The following is an 18,014-nucleotide window of genomic DNA, read 5'->3' on the forward strand; positions in this document are numbered from 1 at the left end:
CTGGCTCAGGGCCCTTCTCCTACCTGCTCTGTTGCAACAAGTCCTTCACGTCCAGCTCCCTGTCCCATCCACGTGCTCCTGCTCTGGCCAGGGTGATTCTTTTGGAATCCCAGATCTTCTGTTACGTGTTCCTGGAAACCTTTTGATTCCCCATGAGCCGCAAGGTGAGAATCTGCACTGTGTGGCATGACTCACTTTGCTTTTCATGATCTTCTCACGGAACCCTGGGTCTCCCGCTGCCAACTGGAAATCTGCATTCCGATGTCTCATAATTATCTCAAACCCATTCTTTCCAAAAGTGTGCTTGAGATCCCCTTCCTGTATTTTCCTCATTGCCACTGCTACTCCCCAACTCCGTGAATGGGGCCACTGTGTCCTCCAGCTCCCATGTGCAAAAGGGAGGAGTCATCTTGGAACTCTGCTTTTACTTCCTCACCCCCTTATGCGATCATTCACCCAGACCTGTGACTTTATCTGCTAAAATATTTCTGGAATTTTGGGGCGCCTGGGTGGCGCAGTCGTTAAGCGTCTGCCTTCGGCTCAGGGTGTGATCCCAGAGTCCTGGGATCGAGCCCCACATCGGGCTCCCTGCTCTGCTGGGAGCCTTCTTCTTCCTCTCCCACTCCCCTGCTTGTGTTCCCTCTCTTCACTGGCTGTCTGTCTCTCTGTCAAATAAATAAAGTAAAATAAAATCTTTAAAAAAAATATTTCTGGAATCTACGTCCTTTTCTCCACCTCTGCTTTTTCCCTCTCAGTCCCAGTTACAGTCGTTTGTGGTCTGAGCCATGCTGCCAGTCTGCTCGCTGAGCTTCCAGGTGCTCCTGCCTCCCCCAAATCCCTGTCTCCCCCTGAAGCCAGAGGTTTGTGGAAGGCCCGTTCGATCATGTCACTGCCTAGTTTCCTGGCTTCTTGTTGCTGTTTGAGATAGACCCAGATGTTCCTTCTGTGTCTGCAAGGCTGCTCCGTCCTCCTTCACCAGTCTTGCTTCCCCCTCGCCTTCCCTGCCCTACACGATCTGGTCAGTCCTTCCAGTGTGCCCGCCGGCCTTGGGGCGGCTTGGCTGCTCCCGCTGCCCAAGATGCTTTTACCCCCACCCCCCTTGCCTCATGAGCTCTCATCTTCCCTTAGATGAATGCAGTCACTCCACATTCTTTATTGAATGCCTACTCAGTTGCCGGAGGCTCCGTTCTCATGTGGTTCCAGATGTGACCCAGACAGACCATGGTGGAGCTGTTAGCGAGCCTTTCTTCCAGAGAGAGAAGCGCCAGGGAACACAGAGGCAAGCAGTCCGGCGTGTCAGGGGTGCTGGATGCTGTAGGAGGGCTGGAATGGTTTATCATCTGAGCTGGGATGGCCGGAGAAGCACCCTGAGGACAGCGTTGGGGAAAGCCTTGCAGGAGGTGAGGGAGTGAGCCCTGTGCATGTCTGTGGGAACAGTGTCCCAGGCAGAGAAGGGGGAGTAGGAAGGCCTCCGTGGAGAGAGCTGGGCTGACTTGTTCCAGGAATGAGGAGGCCAGAGTGAGGGAGAAGGAGGAGATAGCAGATGGGGTCTTAGGGACCTGGGGTGGTGGCCACTGGGGGATTTTGAAGTGAAGAGTGAGGTGACCTGACTTGGGTTTTATGGGATCACTTCAGCTTCTCTGTTGAGAACAGTGAGGGTGGAAGCAGGGAGATCAATTAGTAGGCTACTGGAATATTCCAAGACATGATGCTGCCGGCTTGGATCAGGATGGTAGGGGTGGAAGTGATGAACACAGACCAGGTTCTGGGTACATGTTGAAGAAAAAGCTGATGGGATGTGCTGACAGATTGGATGTGGGTGAGGCCGATGAGTGAAAGAAGGTCCCCAGCCTTCTGGCTCATGTTGGATGCGGCTCCCTCCGGCGGCCCCTGACACCTGCAGACAAGGTCCAGCCCATTATCTGTTCTCTATGTATCTTCTTCGTGGCAGTCAGCCCCATCGCAATGGAGACATCTTGTTTAATGTTTGTCTCCCCCGTGAGAATCATGGTGCCAAGAGGGACCGTGTGTGTCTCAGGGCCACGTGCCTTGTAGACCCCTAGGAAGTATTCCTCAGCCAGCAGAGTGACGAGGAACTGAATGTAGATGCTCAAGGTTCTATTTCCTGATGAGGACTCAAAATTGCCATGTTCTGTTTCCCTGGTTTTGAGTGGTCTGTGTGTTTTAGAAACCAGGCCAGGGGCTGGAAGACTGAGATTCTATTGTGAGAATTCCAGAAGTTAACCTGATTTCAACTGCATCAAAAAAAGTCACTCTTGAGGTGCAAGTGGGTCAGAGGATCACCTCTTGGGAGAGGTAGCATTTTCTGGAAGGCTTAGCTAGGCCTTTCCAGCTCACTGATGGCATCTTCCTGGCTCTGCCCAGAGAGCAGGGCTGAACTTTTGATCTGAAATATTCTGATGGTGGGGATTGGTGCTTTCCCTCCCCAGAGAAGACATGTCAGTTTAGAATGAAAATATTCTGGTGAGGACAAATTGGCAGCCAAACGTGCTCATCAGGAAAGTCAAATAAATCATGGATTTTCTGGGTTTTTTGTCCCCTCACCCCATTTTTCCCGTAAGGAACAAATTAAATTTTGGCAAATATTTGTGAAAAACAGTGGTCTGAGATCTAGAATACTAATTTTTTTTCTTTTAATGGTTAAGTTTTTTTTTTTTTTAAGATTTAATATTTAATCTCTACACACAGCATGGGGTGGAAATCACAATTTTTTTTTAAAGATTTTATTTATTTATTTGACAGATAGCCAGCGAGAGAGGGAACACAAGCAGGGGGAGTGGGAGAGGAAGAAGCAGGCTTCCAGAGGAAGAGCCTGATGTGGGGCTCGATCCCACAAGGGAGGGATCAGGCCCTGAGCCGAAGGCAGACGCTTAAGGACTGAGCCACCCAGGCGCCCCTGGAAATCACAATCCTGTCAAGAGTCACATGCTCTCCTGACTGAGCCAACCTGGCCCTCCTTAAGGATTAACTTTTTTTTTTTTTTTAATAATGATTTTTTATTATATTATGTTAGTCACCATACAGTACATCCCCGGTTTTCGATGTAAGGCTCAATGATTCATTAGTTGTGTATAACACCCAGTGTACCATGCAATATGTGCCCTCCTTACTACCCATCACCGGTCTATCCCATTCCCCCACCCCCCTCCCCTCTGTAGCCCTCAGTTTGTTTCTCATAGTCCATAGTCTCTCATGTTTCATTCCCCCTTCTGATTACCCCCCCTTTCTTTATCCCTTTCTTCCCCTACTGATCATTCTAGTTCTTATGTTCCATAGATGAGAGAAATCATATGATAGTTGTCTTTCTCTGCTTGACTTATTTCACTAAGCATTATCTCCTCCAGTGCCGTCCATGTTGTCTCAATCTCATAAAAGCCATCTATGAAAAGCCTACTGCAAATATTATTCTCAATGGGGAAAAGCTGGAAGCCTTTCCCTTAAGATCAGGAACACGACAAGGATGCCCACTCTCGCCACTATTATTCAACATAGTACTAGAAGTCCTTGCAACAGCAATCAGACAACAAAAAGGGATGAAAGGTATTCAGATCGGCAAAGAAGAAGTCAAAATGTCTCTCTTCGCAGATGACATGATACTCTATATGGAAAACCCAAAAGAAGCCACTCCCAAACTATTAGAAGTTATAGAGCAATTCAGTAACGTGGCGGGATACAAAATCAATGCTCAGAAATCAGTTGCATTTCTGTACACGAATAACGAGAACGAAGAAAAAGAAATTAGGGAATCCATCCCATTTACAATAGCACCAAAAACCATACGTTACCTTGGAATTAACTTAGCCAGAGACGTAAAGGACCTTTATTCTAGAAACTATAAATCACTCTTAAAAGACATTGAGGAAGACATAAAAAGATGGAAAGATATTCCATGCTCATGGATCGGAAGAATTAACATAGTTAAAATGTCCATGCTACCCAGAGCAATCTACACTTTCAATGCTATCCCGATCAAAATACCGAGAACGTTTTTCAAAGAACTGGAAGAAATAGTCCTTAAATTTGTATGGAACCAGGATTAACTTTTTAAATGACAAAAGTAAATACATTTCTCCCACTCAGACTAATTTGAATATACTGTGCATACAGTGTTTTTTGTGTTTTTTAATGGCTGAATTGTATTCCACAGTGCGGTTGTAATTTACGTGATGATTCTTCTGTTTGTCATTTGGGTGGCTATGATTTTGCTATTAAGATCGGGCTGTGATGAACATATTTTTTTTTTTAAAGATTTTATTTATATATTTGACAGAGAGAGACAGCCAGCGAGAGAGGGAACACAGCAGGGGGAGTGGGAGAGGAAGAAGCAGGCTCATAGCAGAGGAGCCTGATGTGGGACTCGATCCCGGTACAGCAGGATCACGCCCTGAGCCGAAGGCAGACGCTTTAACGACTGCGCTACCCAGGCGCCCCTGTGATGAACATATTTTTGCATGTGTGTTTGAGTTTTCCAGTGAGATGGATTTCAGGGTAAGAGCTTCTGCAAAATGATCCTCAAGAGTGATTATGTCAGTTTCTGTTTTGACCTATAGTAAATAAGATGCTAATCACAGAGTATTTCTCAGTCTCTTAAATTTTTTGTCAACATGCGGGGGTGGGGGGGGAAGATAATGCCTGTTTTAAATTTATATATATATATATGTTTATGTTTTATATTTAAATCTAAATATATATTTATTATATATACATATTTATTTTGTATATGTGTTTAAATTTATATATATAAATATATATTTATACATATACAAATATATATTTTAAAGAGTTTCTTGTTCACGAATGAACACAGGGGAGGGCCAGAGGGAGAGCGAGAGAGACAATCTCAAGCAGATTCCACACTGAGCACAGAACCTGACTGGGGCTGGATCCCACAATCCCGAAATCATGACCTGAGTCAAAATCAAGAGTCAGATGCTTAACCGATTGAGCCACCCAAGTGCCCCTTAAATTTATATTTTTATAATCAGTAGTAAGACTGAGCATTTTTAGTTGGTCACTGTCAGTGATACTTTTTTCACATGAGCCTTCTCTCCTTATCATTTTCCTACTGGGTTGTTGTCTTTTTGTTTGGGTATTTATATTTTTATTATTGATTTGTAAGAACTTTTTATATGTAGGATAGTAGTCCTTTGCCTCTGTATTTGTTGCAGTATTTTCTCTCAAACTGTTGCCTTTCAGTTTAGCTTGTACCATACATTTCATGATACATTTCATTCTGAATCTTTATGGTGCCAAATCTCACAGTCTAACTTTATGGCTTGTGGCTTTGGATAATGCTTTAAAAGACCATTTTCAATCACTACATTTTCTTTTAGCACTTTTATGGTTTGGGCTCCTACTGCTTAGACCATTCATCTATTTTTATTATTCTGTATGTTATAAGGTAGCAGTTTTGGTCCCTACAACATCTAGTGATGGTCTATATCCCCCATGGATTTGAAACATCACTTAGATACTAAATTGTTATATATATTTTAACACAGCCATGTGTCTGTCTTCTTCACTTCCAGTTGGAATTTGTTTTTTTCATTTTGATGCATGAACATTTTGACTTGCAAAGTTACTTAGTTGTGAATTGATTGAGAGCTCCCACAGCTTGCTTCTCAGAATAAGAAGAGGTTTGTACTAGGGAATAACACCCTTTTCTTAGTTCATTTGAGCAGCTATACTGCAGGAAGGAAGAAAAGAAAGGGACACTGACCAAAGGTATGTGTGTAAGTCTGTGAAAGCAATAGCTTTTCAGGAAGCCTGTGGTGTAGACTTCAACATACATGTCATTGGCCAGAACTAAGCATGTGGCCCTACCTCTAGGTGCAGGAACATGTGAGAGGGGAGAATTTCTCACAGGGCAGATTGATACCTTGAACAAAATTGGGGTCCTCTTAGTAAGGAAGAAGGGGTAGGTGGATATTGAAAGGGGAATTTGGAGGGTCAGCTACATCTCTCTTGGCTCTTTTTTTTTTTTTTTCCTTTATAATTTCCCTAGGTCGGGGTGCCTGGGTGGTTCAGTCGGATTGAATGGCTTAATCTCAGGGTTTGAGTTCAAGCCCCACGTTGGTCTCCATGCTGGGTGTGTAGCCTATTAAAAAAAAAGAGAGAAAAGAAAAAGAAAAAAATTACCTCAAGTATTCTTAAGAGACAGAGGTGAAAGGGAAGAAAGCAAATGGAGGTGGGAGGGCAGGGGAGAAAAGGAGATAATTTGTAAAATGAAATGCTCAGGTCTTATTAATCAGTTTGATGAGCATTTTAAGAAATGTATACAGTTGACTCTTGAACAACATGGGTTTGAATTGCATGGGTCCACTTATATGCAGATTTTTTGATAAATATAGTACAGTACTGTAAACATATTTTCTTTATGATTTTCACAATATTTTCTTTAGTGTAGTTTGTTGAAGGAATACAATATACAATACATCTAACATACAAAATATATGTGAATGGACTGTTTATGTTATCAGTAAGGCTTCTGGTCAACAGTAGGCAATTAGTAGTGAAGTTTTTGGGGAGTTGAAAGTTAAATGAAAATTTTTGACTGCACAGGTGTCAGCACCCTTAACCCCTGTGTTGTTCAAGTGTCAACTGTATATCTGTGCCCCACCACCAAAACCAAATATGAACTGTATATGAAACTCCAGAAGTTTCCTTTGTATCTCTTTCTAGTTAGGCTCTTTACCTCCACTGGTCATTTTCTGATTTCAGAATCTGTGGTAGATTAGATTTGCCTTATCTTGTAGGTCGTGTAAATGGAATCGAATGGTATGTATTCTTTTGTCTTCTTCCACTCAGTGTGTTCTTTGAGATTTATCCATGTTGTGTTCACTTATCAAAGATAAACAAAGCCAGATCCTAGTTTAAGTGGTGAGGACAGATTTTAATCAGCAATAACTCCTGCAATCAGGAAAAGAGTCCAGCATGAATTCAACTCAAACTCAGTTTGTACAGAGGGCATTTTAAAGAGAGAATGAGGGAGTAAGGCCAGGTATGAATAAAGTCAGAGAAGTAAAAGATTACAAAAAGTGAGAAAGGCGTTGTTCCATGTGAAACCACCTGCATTTACTCACTGGGAGACAGGAGCCAGACTTTTCAGTGTTGGCTGAGCAAACAGTAGATGCCTTGAGTTTTCTCAGTCATGGACTAAGGGGGACTGGCGTTGTCCTAGGGCTGGGGTCTTGAGCTGTTAGAAACTATGTTAGTGTTTGGCCCAGTCTGCATATGATAAGCCAAGGTTGAGGCCTTGTCGAGAAGGGGGTTCAGAGGAATCTGGCTAGAGTTTGGTCAAGGAGAGAGTCTTTGTCAGTGTAAAATAGTTTGTTCCTTTGTATGTAGTGTGCCTATACCACAATTTGTTCATCTGTTCAACTGATGATTAGACATTTTGTTGTTTCCAATAATTTGGTCATTATGAATAGGCTATAATAAACATTCTTATAGAAGTCTTAGATTTCTCTCAAAATTGCTTCATGGGATTGCTTAGTCACAGGGTGGGGATATATTGAACTGCTAGACTAATTTCCAAAGTGGTTTATCAGTTTACACTTCCCACCAGCAATATAGTAACACCCCAGTTGCTCAGCATCCTCGTTGACTTTCTGTGCTGTCAGTGAGGGTGAGATAGCATCTCATTATGGTTTCACATTACATTTCCCTGGTGACAAATGATCTTAGGCACCTTTTTGTGTGTTTATTGGGCATTCGTACATCTTTTGTGAACTGTCAGTTCAAGTCTTTTGCCCATTTTTGCTGTTCCTGTTGTTTTTGGTTTTGACTTATTGGAATTTATGATATATTCTGAATAGGAATTCTTTGTCACGTAGATGTATTGTAAATATACATGTATAAGAAAATGAAAATTTAAAATATTTACAGTAGCATCAAAAAATGTAAAGTGGGGGCGCCTGGGTGGCACAGCGGTTAAGCGTCTGCCTTCGGCTCGGGGCGTGATCCCGGCGTCTGGGATCGAGCCCCACATCAGGCTCCTCCGCTATGAGCCTGCTTCTTCCTCTCCCACTCCCCCTGCTTGTGTTCCCTCTCTCTCTAGCTGTCTCTGTCTCTGTCGAATAAATAAATAAAATCTTTAAAAAAAAATGTAAAGCTTTTGGGGTGACTGGGTGGCTCAGTCGATGAATCATGTGACTTTTGATCTCAGCTCAGGTCTTGAACTCAGGGTGAGTTCAAGACCTGCATTGGTCTCCATGCTGGGTGTGGAACCTACTTAGAAAACGAAAACAACAGCAGAAAACCAAACTGGCTAGGAATAAGTCTCAAGAAAGACATGAAACACCTTTACACAGAAAAAATAAAACATTGTTGGGAAGAATTCAAGAAGACTGAAATAAATGGGAGATATGCTTTGTTTATGCATCGGAAGATTTGCTGTCATCAGGATTTCTGTTCTCCACCACTTGATTCATGCAAACAATGCAATCCCAGTCAAACTTGTAGCCATCTTTTTTAGAAGAAATGACCAGATCGATTCTAAAATGTATATGGAAAGGCAAAGGGTCTGGAATAGCCAAAATAGTCTTCAAAAGAACACAGTTGAAGAATGCGTATTCCTGCTGAATTTTAAGACTTATAGCAAAGCCACAGTAATCAAAGTCTTCGGCATAAAGATAGATCAATGAACAGAATAGAGAGTCCAAAAATAGACCAAACACAAGTACTGTTGATTGATTTTTGCCCAGAGTGTCAAGTCAGTTCAGTGAGGGAAAGGAAGTCTTTTTAATGAATTATTCTGTTTGAACTGGATATTCAGGTGGAAAGAAAATGGAGCTTGACCCGTACCTCGTTCTGACACACACACATTAATTTGGAATGGATCCTAAACCTAAATATAAAAGCTGAACCAGGGGGCGCCTGGGTGGCTCAGTCACTTGAGTCCAACTCTTGATTTTGGCTCAGGTCATGATCTCAGGGTCATGAGATCAAGCCCCGTGTCGAATCAAGCCCTGTGTCAGCCTCCACGCTCAGTGAGGAGTCTGCTTGAGATTCTTTACTTTTGGCCCTTCCCCTGTGCACACTCTCTCTATCAAATAAATCTTGAAAAAGAGAAAAGCTAGAACCATAAAACTTTTGTATGAAAACATGGGAGAGTATCTTGATGACCTTGGGGTAGGCAAATGTTTTGTATACAGAACATAAAAAGCACTAATTACAAAGGAAAAATAGATACACTAAGAACATGAGCAGGCAAGACAGGCTGGGAGAAAATATTCAGAATACATGTTCTTAAGTGTTTTATTTTTTCCAAAAGTATGTTAGCATTATTCAGGTCCATGGCATCCTATTATTCTATTCTGTATTAACTGGTTTTTTTTATTGTTTGTTTGTTTAAGTCAGGTATGAGACATTGTACCGCGGAACTTTCTGATTGACTTCTCCTTATTTCACCCTCTTGTGAATGTTGGTTCATTTTCCATTAACGTCTTGCCCACTATTCAGGGACTCCTTACAACAGAGAGAGTAGATTTTATATCCTGTTAATCCTTGTGAAGTAATTGGCTGTTAGATGAAGCCAGAAGGCAATCCCAGTAGCTTCCATTGGGAGGAAACGTTAGCCTATGAGTCTTAGTTAATTGAGGCACAGCGTTGTTTTTTCTTTTCAATATTTTATTTATTTATTTATTTGAGAGAGACACAGAGACAGAAAGACAGAGTGGGCGGGAAGGAGAGAGGGAGAGGGACAAGCAGAGTCTGCACTGAGCTTGGAGCCTGAACACTGAGATCATGACCTGAGCTGAAATCAAGAGTCGGACACTCAATTGACTGAGCCATCCAGGCGCCCGTTTTCGTTTTTTTCTTAATTTTTTTTATTATGTTATGTTAGTCACCATACAGTACATCCCTGGTTTCTGATGTAAAGTTCGATGATTCATTAGTTGCGTATAACACCCAGTGCACCATGCTATACGTGCCCTCCTTACTACCCATCACCAGTCTATCCCATTCCCCCACCCCTTCCCCTCTGAAGCCCTCAGTTTGTTTCTCATAGTCCATAGTCTCTCATGCTTCATTCCCCCTTCTGATTACCCCTCTTTTTTTATCCCTTTCTTCCCCTACCGATCTTCCTAGTTCTTCTATTCCATAGATGAGAGAAATCATGATAATTGTCTTTCTCTGCTTGACTTATTTCACTTAGCATTATCTCCTCCAGTGCCGTCCATGTTGCAGCAAATGTTGAGAACTCGTTCTTTCTGATAGCTGAGTAATATTCCATTGTATATATGGACCACAACTTCTTAATCCAGTCATCTGTTGAAGGACATCTCGTTTCCTTCCATGATTTAGCTCTTGTGGACACTGTTGCTGTGAACATTGGGGTGCATATGGCCCTTCTCTTCACTACTTCTGTATCTTTGTGGTAAATACCCAGTAGTGCAATGGCTGGGTCATAGGGTAGCTCAATTTTTAACTTTCTAAGGGACCTCCACACTGTTTTCCAGAGTGGCTGTACCAACTTGCATTCCCACCAACAATGTAGGAGGGATCCCCTTTCTCCACATCCTCTCCAGCAATTGTTGTTTCTTGCCTTGTCAATTTTTGCTATTCTAACTGGCATAAGGTGGTATCTTAGTGTGGTTTTGATTTGAATTTCCCTGATGGCTAATGATTTTGATCATTTTTTCATGTGTCTGTTGGCCATTTGTATGTCATCATTGGAAAAGTGTCTGTTCATATCTTCTGCCCATTTTGTGATTTGTTTATTTGTTTCTCGCGTATTGAGTTTGAGAAGTTCTTTGTAGATCTTGGATACCAGTCTTTTATCTGTAGCGTCATTTGCAAATATATTCTCCCATTCCGTGGGCTGCCTCTTAGTTTTTTGACTGTTTCCTTGGCTGTGCAGAAGCTTTTTATCTTGATGAAGCCCCACAAGTTCATTTTATCTTTTGTTTCTCTTGTCTTCCGAGGTGTGTCATGAAAAAGGTTGCTTTGGCCGATGTCGTAGAGGTTGCTGCCTATGTTCTCCTCTAGGATTTTGATGGATTCCTGTCTCACATCGAGGTCTTTCATCCATTTGGAGTTTATCTTTGTGTATGGTGTGAGAGAGTGGTCAAGTTTCATTCTTTTGCATGTAGCTGTCCAATTTTCCCAGCACCATTTATTGAAGAGACTGTCTTTTTTCCACCGGATGTTTTAAACAGGCCAATTAATTATGAAGAGATTGAGTCAGTGATAAACTCTGACAAAACTTTTTGCTTTTGTTTTGTATTTTCCTTAGGTGATTAACACTTTAGGCCTTGCGGATCCGCTGAGGAAAGCAAAGGCGCTCACAAGAAGGAAAACAGACTCAAAGTCTGTGTAGGTACAAAGTTTATTGCCCTTAAGACTTTGCTTCCTGCCTTCCATTTATAACCAAGAACGAAACCAACAAGAAATAGAAACCAAAAACTGAGACTAGTCCATGCAAAAGAACAACGATAAAAATGAGAGGTAGAGCAATATCTTACAGGCCAGTATGCAGCCTGCAGTTAACATTCCAAACTTGAAAACCGATGCTAAGAGTATCGGATTGATTTTTGCAATTGCATAAATATACATTGTAGGTACGTATATATGTACGTACCCTGCGTATAAATACACACACACATCCACACAGACACCGTTTGCGCAACTGAAGTGTTGGGGGAGGGATGGCAGTCCAAGTGGGTAAGTAGGTTTGAAAAGCAATAGAATGAAGTTTCCTGCAAGGTTGCACAGCTTGAGGAAACAGCCTTGACCTCTGTCTGTAAAGCGGTGCCTTCCACATAGGCTGCTTCCGAGGGTTGTACGTGTTCCTGTTTGTCCAGCATGCGGAGTAATGCCTGGCACTGGAGTCAGCACTCAGCACTGTTGATTAGAAGTGAAATGAAGCAGCCCCAGCCTCGACCCTCACTGGCTGGGAGAGCGGGGAGGGCGCCTTCCCATTCCCTCAGACGAAGAACTGCCTGCTGGCGGGCATGTCACACCTCTCCTGGCAAGTTCCCACTGTTGCAGGTGACACTCCTGCCAATAGGGCAAAGTCAGTCAGTGCTTTTTGAATGAACAGGTGGCTGGACCAGATCCACGTTTCCCACGGACGGAATGTGAGATGACTTTAGGTGGCACCCAGGTAGATGTGTTACATTTTCAAAGGTATTGATTACAGGGTGTGTTAGAAGAAAATATTAGGTAGCATGTCACACCTGGGTGCTAAAAAAAGTGAGTTGATCTAAAGGACTGTTGAGGGGCCCCTGTGTGGCACAGTGGGTTGAGCATCTGCCTTTGGCTTGGGTCATGATCTCGGGGTCCTGGGATTGAGCTGCATGTCGGGTTCCCCGCACGCTTCTCCCTTTTCCTCTCCCTCTGCCACTCCCCCTGCTTGTGCTGTCGTTCTTGCTTGTTCTCAGTCTCTCAAATAAATAAATAAAATATTTAAAAAATGTAAAATAAAGGAATATTAAATGGAGCAGGTGCATGGTGAGTGTCATGAAAATTTCAGGGCAATCGTGGATTGAATGAACACTGTTAAAAGGTCTTTCTAAATCTGAGATTTTTCATTCTTGGCATTTTATTTCAATATCTATTTATTTATTTAACTTTTTGAGAGAGAGAGAGAGAGAGAGAGAGAGAGAGAGAGAGAGAGAGAACACATGTGAGCAGTGGTGGGGAGGGCAGGGGAGAGAGAAAGATCCCAAGCAGGCTCCACGCCCATTGCAGAGCCAGATATGGGCCTCAATCTCAAGAGTCTGAGATCACAATTTGAGCCACAACCAGGGGTCGGCTGCCCAACAGACTGTGCCACCCAGGCGCCCCTGATTTCTTCCTGGTGTGTCCTGCAGTCACTGGAGCATCGTGTTAGAGTTGTCATTATGTGTGCACATGGACGTGCTCAGTCTTCCTGGTGGAGTGGTTGGACGGCTGCACTCACAGCCCCTGGCTGCTTCAGTCCACATACCATCTAGGGGCCATTTGAAGAAGGGGCACAAATTCTAATTGCTGTTCGAGAACCATCCATCGATACCTTCTGATCAGACCAAGAAAGACTCAGTAACACAGCCTACACCTGGAGGGTCAGGAGCTTGGAAAGAAATCTCAGAGCCGATGATGGCGATCTCTTCAGAAGCGCAGCCTCGCCAGTGTGCTTGGCTGCACGAAGGTCAATGCTGGGTGGAAACTCCCAGATATCCTGAAAGGGAAGACCTAACCAACCCATGTCACTCATCTTTTTCCTTTCATTCTGTTCAAATAAGTCTAAAAGGGCTTTTTCATAAACACAAAATTAGAATTCTAAGCAATAAGAAAAACACTGACTAACTGGCAGTGTTTCTTCTTTTTTCTGTCTTACAATTGATGGTGTCTTAGAATGAAATACGGCATATGGTTAGTGTAGAAACATTTTAAAACAAAGAGAAGTTAAAACACACACATACACATACACACCCATGCACCCCAGAAATCTCTGATGTTTCTCCTGTTTCTCTGCTGTTCTTCAGCCTCCCTGCCTGCCTTCTGCTACTGGAACATTCCAAGGCGCTTCCTGCCCCAGAGCATTTCTATCTGTTGTGTGTCCTGTCTGGAATGCCTTTTGCACAGCTCTCTCCGAATTCTGTGGGGCTCCACGTGGCCTTCCCTTTTCAGGGAGGCCTCCCTTTTACCTTCTCTAGTGCAGGTCCTTCCATCCCCCATGCAGTTGTCCTTCATCTGGCATAAGCTCTTATGTCTCTCTGTGTCTGCTCTTCCCGGGCTCCCCACGGTATCCCCAATGCCTGGCACTTAGCAGATACTCAACAGGTATTGCTTGAACTGGATCCATAGTGTTAAACTGAGGGCTAATGCAGCAGCTGCTCCTTGTCATCCAGGAGAGGGCAGTAGGAAGTACAGGGAGGAGCTCCTAGAGGAAGGCAGCTTGGTCAGCTTTTCAGCAGGTAGAGCTGCTGAGTGGTGGAGCGAGTGCCTTCTTTGTGGGGCGTGCTCAGGGAGTGGCTTGGTGTTGTTGAAGGGTTCTGGCACCGGATGTCAGGGTTGGCCAGTCATTTGGAATGTTCCTTCCAACCAGACATCCATGTTTGAGGACTGTTCTCATCACTGGTCTGTGGTTCTTGCTTCAACTGCAGATGTGGCTTTTACCACTAGATGGCACTAGATGATGCCTTTGAGGACAGTGCTCCTCAAACCACCAACAGAGAGCAATTGTCTCTGTTTTAATTATTGAAGTAATCGATCTATACAATGTTATATCAGTTTCAGGTGTGCAGCATAGTGATCCGACAAGTCTGTATACATTACTCAGCGCTCACCACGATTAAGTATAGTCACTATATGTCACACAGTAGGGCATTGTTACAATTTTATTTGACCATATTCCAGACATTGTACTTTTCATCTTTGTGAGTTATTTATATAAGTGGAAGATTGTAACTCTTAATCCCCTTCACCAATTTCGCCCCCCCCCTTTACTTCTGGCAACCATCAGTTTGCTTTCTTTCTTGAAGAGTTTGTTTTGTTTTGTTTGTTTGGAGAACAGATTTTTCATGACACTTATACCCAGAACACATACTTCGACCAAAGCTTCCTGAAACAGTCTTTAACTCTTACAGTATGTAGTCCATACTGATTTTTTCTAGTTTACTTATTTGACTGTATTTTCTAAGACGGTGATTTGCAAACTATTACATTGATTTTATGACATGGATGGGTCACAATTCATTGTTTGAAAAGCACCATTTTAGACAACTGAGCCTGTTCACCCTTGTAAAACTCTATAGGTCAGCTTTCCTTGACAATCTGGGCTTGCAGGTAATTGTGTCCCTTAGTGCGTACTTTGTGTGTTTCTGTGTTGAGTTGCTGCCTTGAGTAGCCGAAGGTATGTGCTTCCTTATGGGTGTCTGTGGATGTGGGAACATGGACGTGGGAGACTGGGGGGGACATGTTGGTACAGGATTTGCACCGACTGTAGTCAAGAGAGCAGTAAGCCTTGTCAGTGGATATAAAGAGAAAATAGAATATCTATCTGCTTCTGGGAGCTCAGAACCCAGCTGGGTGACATCATACACACACACACCCACACCCACACCCTACCCCTTTCAGCTTACTCCTCAAGCAAGTGGAAATGAGCTGATGCGCTCAGGATATCATTTAGGATGTTTCAGGGTGTAAATAACAGAAAACCAACTCCATTTGGTTTATTTATTACTTTTTTTAAAATGTAAATTCAATTAGCCAACTTACAGTACATCCATAGATTCAGATGTAGTGTTCAGTAGTCTGTCAGTTTTGTGTAACACCCAGTGCTCATCATATCACGTGCCCTCCTTTATGCCCATCACCGAATTACGTCACCCCCACACCCACCTCCCCTCCAGCAACCCTCAGTTTCTTTGCTAGAGTTAAGAGTCTCCTATGGTTTTTCTCCATCTCTGATGTCTTCCCAGTCTGTTTTCCCTCCCTTCCCCTAGGTCCTCTGGCCTGTTTCTTATATTCCACATATGAGTGAAACCATATGATAATTGACTTTGTCTTACTGACTGGTTAGTGTACTTCGCTCAGCATAATACCCTCCAGTTCTATCCACGTGGATGTAAATGGTAAATTTTCATCCTTTCTGTTGGCTGGGTAATATTCCACATGGTATAGATGTGGTATAGATGGTAATACCACATCTTTTTCCATTCATCTATCGATGGCCATCTTGGCTCTTTCCACAGTTTGGCTGTTGTGGACATTGCTGATGTGAACATTGGGGTGCACGTGCCCCTTCGGGTCACTACATTTGTATCTTTGGGGTAAATACCTAGTAGTACAATTGCTGGGTTGTAGGGTAGCTCTTTTTTTTTTTTAAGATTTTATTTGTTTGTCAGAGAGAGAGAGCACAAGCAGGGGGAATGGGAGGCAGAGGGAGAAGGTGGCTCCCCGCTGAGCAAGGAGCCCGACGCGGGACGTGATCCCAGGAGTCTGGGATCGTGACCCGAGCCAAAGGCAGATGCTCAACTGACTGAGCCACCCAGGCATCCCAAGGTAGCTCTATCTTTAACTTCTTGAGGAACCTCCATACTGTTTTCCAGAGTGGCTGCACCAGTTTGCCTTCCCACCAACAGTGTAAAAGTGTTCACCTTTATCCTCATCCTTGCCAACATTTGTTTCCTGTCTTGTGAATTTTAGCCATTCTTACTGGTATGAAGTTTTATCTCATTGTGGTTTTGATTTGTATTTCCCTGATGCCAAATGATATGGAGCAGGTTTTCATGTGTCTGTTGGTCATTTGTGTGTCTTCTTTGGAGAAATATCTGTACATGTCTTCTGCCCGTTTCTGGATTATTTTTTGAGTTTTGAGTTTGATAAGTTCTTTATAGATCTTGGATACTAGCCCTTTATCTGATAAGACATTTGCAAATATCTTTTCCCGTTCTGTGGGTTGCCTTTTAGTTTTGTTGACTGATTCCTTTGCTGTGTGGAAGCTTTTTATCTTGATGAAGTCCCAATAGTTCATTTTTGCTTTTGCTTGCCTTGCCTTTGGAGATGTGTCTAGCAAGAAGTTGCTGCGGCTGAGGTGGAAGAGCTTGCTGCCTATGTTCTCTAGGATTTTGTGGGATTCCTGTCTCACATTAAGGTCTTTCATCCATTTTGAGTTTATCTTTGTGTATGGTGTGAGAGAGTGGTCAAGTTTCATTCTTTTTCATGTAGCTGTCCAATTTTCCCAGCACCATTTATTGAAGAGGCTCTCCTTTTTCCATTGGATTTCTTTCCTGCTTTGTCGAGGATCAGTTGACCATAGAGTTGAGGGTCCATGTCTGGGTTCTCTGTTCTGTTCCATTGATCCATGTGTCTGTTTTTGTGCCAGTACCATGCTGTCTTGATGATTACAGCTTTGTAATGGAGCTTGAAGTCTGACATTGTGATGCCCCCAGCTTTGGTTTTCTTTTTCAACATTCCTTTGGCTCTTTGGGGTCTTTTCTGGTTCCATACAAATCTTAGGATTATTTGTTACAGCTTTGTGAAAAAGTTGATGGTTTTTTCATAGGGATTGCATTGAATGTATAGATTACTCTGTGTAGCATAGACATTTTAACAATATTCTTCCAATCCATGAGCATAGAACATTTTTCCGTTTCTTTGTGTCTTCCTCAATTTCTTTCATAAGTGTTCTGTAGATTTTGGAGTACAGATCCTTGACCTCTCTGGTTAGGTATATTCTTAGGTATCTTATGGGTTTTGGTGCAATTGTAAATGGGATCGATTCCTTCATTTCTCTTTCTTCTGTCTCATTGTCAGTGTATAGAAATGCAACTGATTTCTGTGCGGTGATTTTATATCCTGCCGTGTTGCTGAATTCTTGTATGAGTCCTAGCTATTTTGGGGTGGAGTCGTTTGGGTTTTCCACATAAAGTATTGTGTCATCTGCAAAGAGTGATTGTTTGACTTCTTTGCCCATTTGGAGGCCTTTTATTTCTTTTTGTTGTCTGATTGCTGAGGCTAGGACTTCTATTTGAACAACTGTGGTGAGAGTGGGCATCCCTGTCGTGTTCCTGACCTTAGGGGAAAAGCTCTCAGTTTTTCCCCATGGAGAGTGATACTCGCTGTGGGCTTTTCGTAGATGTCTTTTATGTTACTGAGGTATGTTCCCTCTACCCCAACACTGTGGAGAATTTTAATCAAGAAAGGATGATGCATTTCGTCCAATGCTTTTTCTGCATCAATTGAGAGGACCGTATGCATCTTGTCCTTTCTTTTATTAATGTGATGTATCATGTTGATTTGATTTGCGAATGTTGAGCCACCCTTGCAGCACAGGAATAAATCCCACTTGGTCATGGTGAATACTTCTTTTAACGTACTGTTGTATCCTACGGGATAGTATGTTGGTGAGAATTTTTAAACCCATGGGGTCTTTGTCTGGTTTTGGGATCAAGGTAATGCTGGCCTTGTAGAACAAGTTTGGAAGTTTCCCTTCCATTTCTATTTTTTGAAACAGCCTCAGAAGAATAGGTATGAGTTTTTCTTTAAATGTTTGGTAGAAT

General features: G+C 42.8%; 1 protein-coding gene across 14 annotated transcripts in view; it reads left to right on the plus strand.

Moving 5' to 3' along the window:
- LOC148110495 (uncharacterized) overlaps nt 1-18,014 on the plus strand; it is a 36,690-nt gene that overhangs the window by 4,041 nt on the left and 14,635 nt on the right. The window contains exon 1 of one of the 14 annotated variants that reach the window (XR_015727363.1): nt 3,561-4,509. The exons of the other annotated variants lie outside the window; for them this stretch is intronic. The gene's annotated coding sequence lies outside the window, so the exon portion shown is untranslated. Of the gene's footprint in view, nt 1-3,560; nt 4,510-18,014 lie in introns of those variants that run through there. 14 annotated transcript variants of the gene reach the window in all.

The sequence above is a fragment of the Ursus americanus genome, chromosome 2, assembly GCF_024610735.1.
Source record: "Ursus americanus isolate L20-20 chromosome 2, mUrsAme1.1.p, whole genome shotgun sequence".
NCBI classification, from domain to species: Eukaryota; Metazoa; Chordata; class Mammalia; order Carnivora; family Ursidae; genus Ursus; species Ursus americanus.